Consider the following 6,226-nt stretch of genomic DNA (forward strand, 5'->3'; position numbering starts at 1 on the left):
AATTCGAAATGTAATGTTAATTGTTTTCTTTTCCATTTCTATTCTAGTATTATTAAATGACTAATGTATAGAAAATTAAAAATGCTACCGTCTTTTAATTAATGTATTATACATACCAATAGTCTTAATTAAAAGTCTGTTGACACTTTCTATTTCATTACAATGTAAGTTTTTTAATGATAAATGTCACGATTTTAATTTTGTAATGTGTAAGTATAATATATATATGTATTTTTTTATGCTGCTCTTCTATCATTCATAGAAATATTGTAGGGAATGAGGAAATTGTGGGAAAGTAAGAAAGGTATTGTATGTGCCTCGAAGTATATACGTTAAAAGTAGTGGTTTGGTGTCATCTCTATTTAAAGATGGACTCTCTGTTAGTGGGACTGAATCATATACTGGGTAAGCTTGAAAAGTATACCACTTCTAGCAAAAAGACGACTTCATCGACATTGCTAAACCATACTTTATCTTTCAGAAAACAGGCTCTATAAGGTGAAGTCCACATCCTAAAACCTGGAATAGGAGATTTTTATTTATTACCTTTTTGAATTTTCTTTGTGTCACATTTACTTGTTGTTTATCACTTTTACCCTGAAACTTAATAAAAACACCGTGTGCTCTAATTTGGCGTATTATGCTTAGTGTAATTGGTTTACCACGTTTTAAGAACAAAATTATTTACCTAGGATAAGTACTTAATTTGAAAGAACAAGAAATATTTACGGCAATAAAGCATTAAGTTAAAAGGCTATACAGAATATATAAGATAAAAATAATGAAGAATGAAAATAAAATCACCTTACAAGACAATCTTTGACCACAGAACAGATATTTATTGATAATTATACAGATATTTATTGAAAAGACTGAAAAATTATAAAATGATAATAAAAATTTCTGATTATTTAGATAAAAGTGACTATTACTCATGGTGAGCAATTACTTTTAACCTTTACTTTCCTATTTAAAGTCGGCTGTATTTTTTTCTTTGAAAATTTTTCTCTTTTGCATGGTAATATAAATTTCTTCACGTATATTTATTTTCATTTAGAAATGACTGGAGCATGACTGTTTATGCAGCAGAGAATGTCGGTGTAGCCACAGAAATTCAAAGGCTTATTTTGAGCGCTATCAATGAGTTATCACCGTGTCGCTCGCTCGTAAATAGTGTTTTAACCATAGGGCACATTCAACCATGGAATATAGGGGCATTCTACCAGGGGAGAATTGTCAAAATGATGTTTCACAAGCAAATCACTTTACGTACATTTAGAAGGTATGACGTAGGATAGGCTAGATTGTTTTTTTATAGGTAAATAACACATAATACACGATGTATGAATAAAGTGATTTTTTTAGTAGCTGAATATTTGATTTGAGTATCAACAAACATAATTGAGTTTTATTTTAAACTATTTTCAGTCATCTTAAGTTAATGTGAGCTTTATAAATAAAAATATATTTCACGTAATTCAAAGGTTGCACTTGTTTTTTGTACGTGTAATTATTTTAATAATTATTTATAATTAAATTATTTAGATTAATAAATATCTTATATAAGTTATCACGTGAAATCTGCTGTCTGGAAATCGTTTTTTTTAACAATGTAATTCCTTCTTCATGTTTGTAAGTAATTCTATTGATGGCGGTTAGTTCTATTGATAGCTTTCCACTTCATCAATTTCCCGTCGAGACAAAAAGATGCTTTGAAAAATTATTAATAGATCACAACGTAGTTTGCAGGGAAGCCTGTTTCAACTCTTTAACACGATACTACTAAATGTATCTTAAATAATAATAATAATATTTTATAATAATATTACAATATATCAAGACGGAACAACTATTATGACTAGAAATAATTATATGAAAGCTCTTGTTATAGAACAGTTTAGTATAGCTAAAACAATTTTAACTAGTACAGGCAAATTAAAACCGCAATAAAATATTTATTAAGGAAAACTTCCTACATTATAAATGGGTTCGTGGAACCGTTCTCGATCACTGTATCAATACTGTAGTAACGTCTGTAGATGAGACCTGTTGCTTAATTGATTTCAAACCCGATCTAATGACACTATTCACATAAACACGCTATTGATTTGAATGGACTTTTTAATTTATCTATTATAAAAAGAATTGAAATTAAGTTGAAAATGTATTATTCAACAAAAGAAGCAAAAAGTCTATTCAAAAATATTTAACACATTGGCTATAATTAGTTATGTATGAGAATATAACGAACAGTATACCACAGCTCGGTGTCTGTATGAAAGTTAGTGAATGGGATCCGCTCTTATTACTGTGCTCATTAACCAGATTAAAACTTTGACATTCTCGAGACTTTTTATGTCAAAAGACGTCACTCCTCTAGTAGTAACTTTAAAAGCGTTTGAAATAAGATTATTGGTAAATGACGTTATGAAAGTATATTTTAAAAACGACTTTTTAATTAGTAGGTAAAAGGTGCTTGAAATAGTTTCGTTTTTCATAATATAACATAATATAATATAGTGAAAGAATACGTTTAAAGAAGATTTCGAAACATATAAACGAAGTAACGAATGAAGTTAGCATTGGATAACTGTTTTCATAAAATTGATTAAACAAAGGATTCTAATTAAAATGTTTGCGATATCAGGTTGTGTTTTCCTTCTTAAAACAAACGAATTTAATTAAAGCTTTGTGTTTCATATCAATTGTGATCCAAAAGCGATATTAATTATGCCCTTAACAATTTTGCACGATTTTGTGTAAAAAAAGTGTGATATTTTATTTTCGTGTAATTTGTGTTTACGGAATAAAGATAAAAATAAAAATAATACTAAGATAGAAGTATTCTATAATATTAACAGAACATATAATGCAATGTTTTCTTCGTTTTTAATTAGAGGCAAAGATATCAATTTTAAAATATTTTCTGGATTTCGGTAAGCATACGTAAAATTTAAATTCTGATACTTTTTGTGCTGAGATAAAATGCTTAGTAAGTGATTTTGCATGTCTTAACTTACAAAGATGAAAGTTGAAGAGGATTTGAAGATTGTTTTTCACCCTGAATCAACTAAATCCACGATTAAATCACTCAAGTTTCACTTAAAGGAGAATCGCTTGATAATATTTTCAATGATCCAAGAAGTTTTGAATGACTAGAAACTATGCGCGTTTTCACTCATACGACTTTACACTTTTCCCTCGTTATCGTTTTAATGATGTCTTGTGTTTGTCGTCATGAGATACTTTTCAGAAAGTGAAAAATGTGAGATGGGAATTTCTGAAGGTCATTTGTTGAAATGCCACGTGTAATTACGAATTATTCGGTATGCAAAATTGAAGAAGACAATGGAATTTCGCTGTTGTCAAAGTTATTTTAATTATTAATTAAAATAATGGTCCGCTTTAGGGATTTAACATACCACTTTGATAATATATAAATTGGTTAAAATTTTTATCTACTACTACTACTACTATTTCAGCCACGTGAGGTCCAATGCTGGACATAAGCCTCACTCATCGACTTTCAAGCGGTGCGGTCGGAAGCGGCCTGCATAATATTTATCTAATAAGAATTAAATTTAAGTTATTGATTGGTCATCAAAGAGGTTTTATATTGCATATCATTATTTTTTTCATCATCTTTAGAGTTATGATATCTTTTTTTTTCTATTTCTAGTTATTTTATATACTATCTAACAAGTTATAACTTCATAGCTTAATTTAATTTATTTTAATTTAAGTAAAGTCTTTTTTTAAATTTCTTACTTATAGTAAAATTAAGAAATAATTAAATCTCATCACGTTGGATTATAACCACTCCTTTCAGTTTAATTTGAGTAAAAAGTTTTAATAATAGAGCTAAATGTGGAAGAAAATGAACGTTGAATCGTGGAGGAGATTGTGAAAGAACTTTTGTTTTAGACTAAGACAAAGTAGCGTGAAATATGGAAATCAAGTGGTTATATTCAAATATATTGTATACATTTTAAAGAAGAAGACTACATATCATTCTAACTTGTATTTCAGTTTGAAATAATTTATTGAGTGTGTTTATTGACGTGATGATTTTAAAAGTATAAATGCTCTTTATTTTTACTCTTAATTTCCATCTATCGGGCGAATATTTTGCACGGTAGATGACCATTCTTTTCAATATCTTCCTCGCATCCGCATGAAACTATTTGTTTCCTCTTTTCTCATACGCTTAGCAATGAATTGACACAGTACGTCTGCATTTGAGTGTCCTTCTACTTACAATTTAGGTGTTTTAAAGCAAAGAGTGAATAGGCTATTACTGGGATAGAAAATGTTGCTTTCTTTAGCTTTATTTGCACCAGAGCGGATGATAGTCATGCACCCTTCAGTTTGTATTAAGGCCTTATAACGTCATAAGCCATATCACAACATTTATACATATAAAGTTAATAAATACCAGGATCGATTTTAACATTAAAATGGTCGAATATTTGCACCTATATAAATGAAACTAGTATTTGTCGGATAAACTACGCGGGATTTGTTTTTTTTATAAAAAACTACATACTCCCAATGTTTCGGTTACTTTTCAGTAGGCTGAAAAGTATTTGCACATATTTTTTGCGACAAGCTTCTATATAATATGTATGCTATAATTACATTTCCATTTGATACAATAAGTTGAAGAGGAAATAATATTGTAATAACGTATTTGAAACAGTTTTCACACGTTTGTTATAATGTTTTAAGTTTTTACTTTAAATTTTAGAGAGCTATACCCATTAAGCGTTTTAACTTGATAACCATATTGCAAGGGTGATCTAAAAATTACTAGCCGGTTATTTTAGATTAAGATAAATAAAAACTTATGTAAAAATAAAAAAAATACTCGGGTAAAAAAAAAATTGAAATTATGTAATTAAAATTCTTGTTCATAAATATATTTATTATTATATATACATCAAACATTGCTGCTAATAGTAAATTTAAGTAACTTTAAACAAGACCGCTTTAAAATAACCTAAGTTTCGGCAATTATTTATTATCTCTCGTTTTAGTTCGTTACCGTACTTAAGAACTGGACCTTCCTTGTACGAGACAATTGTTTACTACGAACTGTTGTATCATTTGTATCCGTATTCTGTGGCTTTATGTACAATAATAATTACCGAAATTTAATCGCTACAATCTGCGTTCAAGGCTTTTGAATTATTGAATGAAAATGTTCTATTTAATATGAAATATATAATTAATATTTGTTTAATAACCGTAAAATATAAACACGATATCTTGTGCATATCTTCTATATTACACAATTTTTCTATGAATAAAATCGAAAAATCATCAAAATAACTGCTCGTAAACAGCAAATTGAGGTATAGATGGGCTATAATACGGTCATGTCTGGACCCTTTTCAGATGGGACAGTCGTAATCACCGCGTTAATGGAAAGATCTTGGATATCTACTACTAAACTTCGATGTAATAGGGATCATACTGGTTATTACGGCACTATAACCATCTGTTAGGAATAGATTTCAAGTTCTCCGATACATACACATTATTTTTTTATAAAATAGAAGGCAGAAAATTTTGTATTCGCAACACCATATTGTAATTATTAGTAGTTGGTCTACATCTTCATAATTTACATAATTTTTTTTATACCTTAAACACGTTACAGATCAGTAACCAGTCGTAACTAGACTTTTTCAATAAGCAAAAGAGGCGATGGCTCGAAAGATATAAAACAAGAGATAAAACATTTCTCCCCAAAATTCACTTTGGTATTCCCTTTTGTTTTTGTTTATTTCCGGTGTCCGTTCTTTGTAAATGAACTATTATTTGACTGTGTATTTTTAGAAATGATTTTTCGTTTTATTGTTACAAATAATGTTTACTTTCAATATCTCTTTGAAACTGGTCCAGAAGATGTGAATTTAAACGGTCTATGTCAGCTAAACTAAAGCTATAACTTCTAATTAATCCTACCAAATGTTAATCAATTGTTTTGTTTGATTCACATTAAGAAATGGATAATTTAATTATTTTATCATTTACTATTCAATGCATTAATTATTTTTCTTGATTTTTTAAAATAAAATACGATTTTTGTATTGCATTATTAAATGTTTTGTATACTAACTATGCTACAGATTTTAATTAAGTTTTATGTTGAGGTAGCATACAAATGTATAAGTGATAATTTTAACCCTTATTATGTTTTTATACACTAGGCCTATTTACT

Source organism: Danaus plexippus, chromosome 8 (genome assembly GCF_018135715.1).
Source record: "Danaus plexippus chromosome 8, MEX_DaPlex, whole genome shotgun sequence".
NCBI classification, from domain to species: domain Eukaryota; kingdom Metazoa; phylum Arthropoda; class Insecta; order Lepidoptera; family Nymphalidae; genus Danaus; species Danaus plexippus.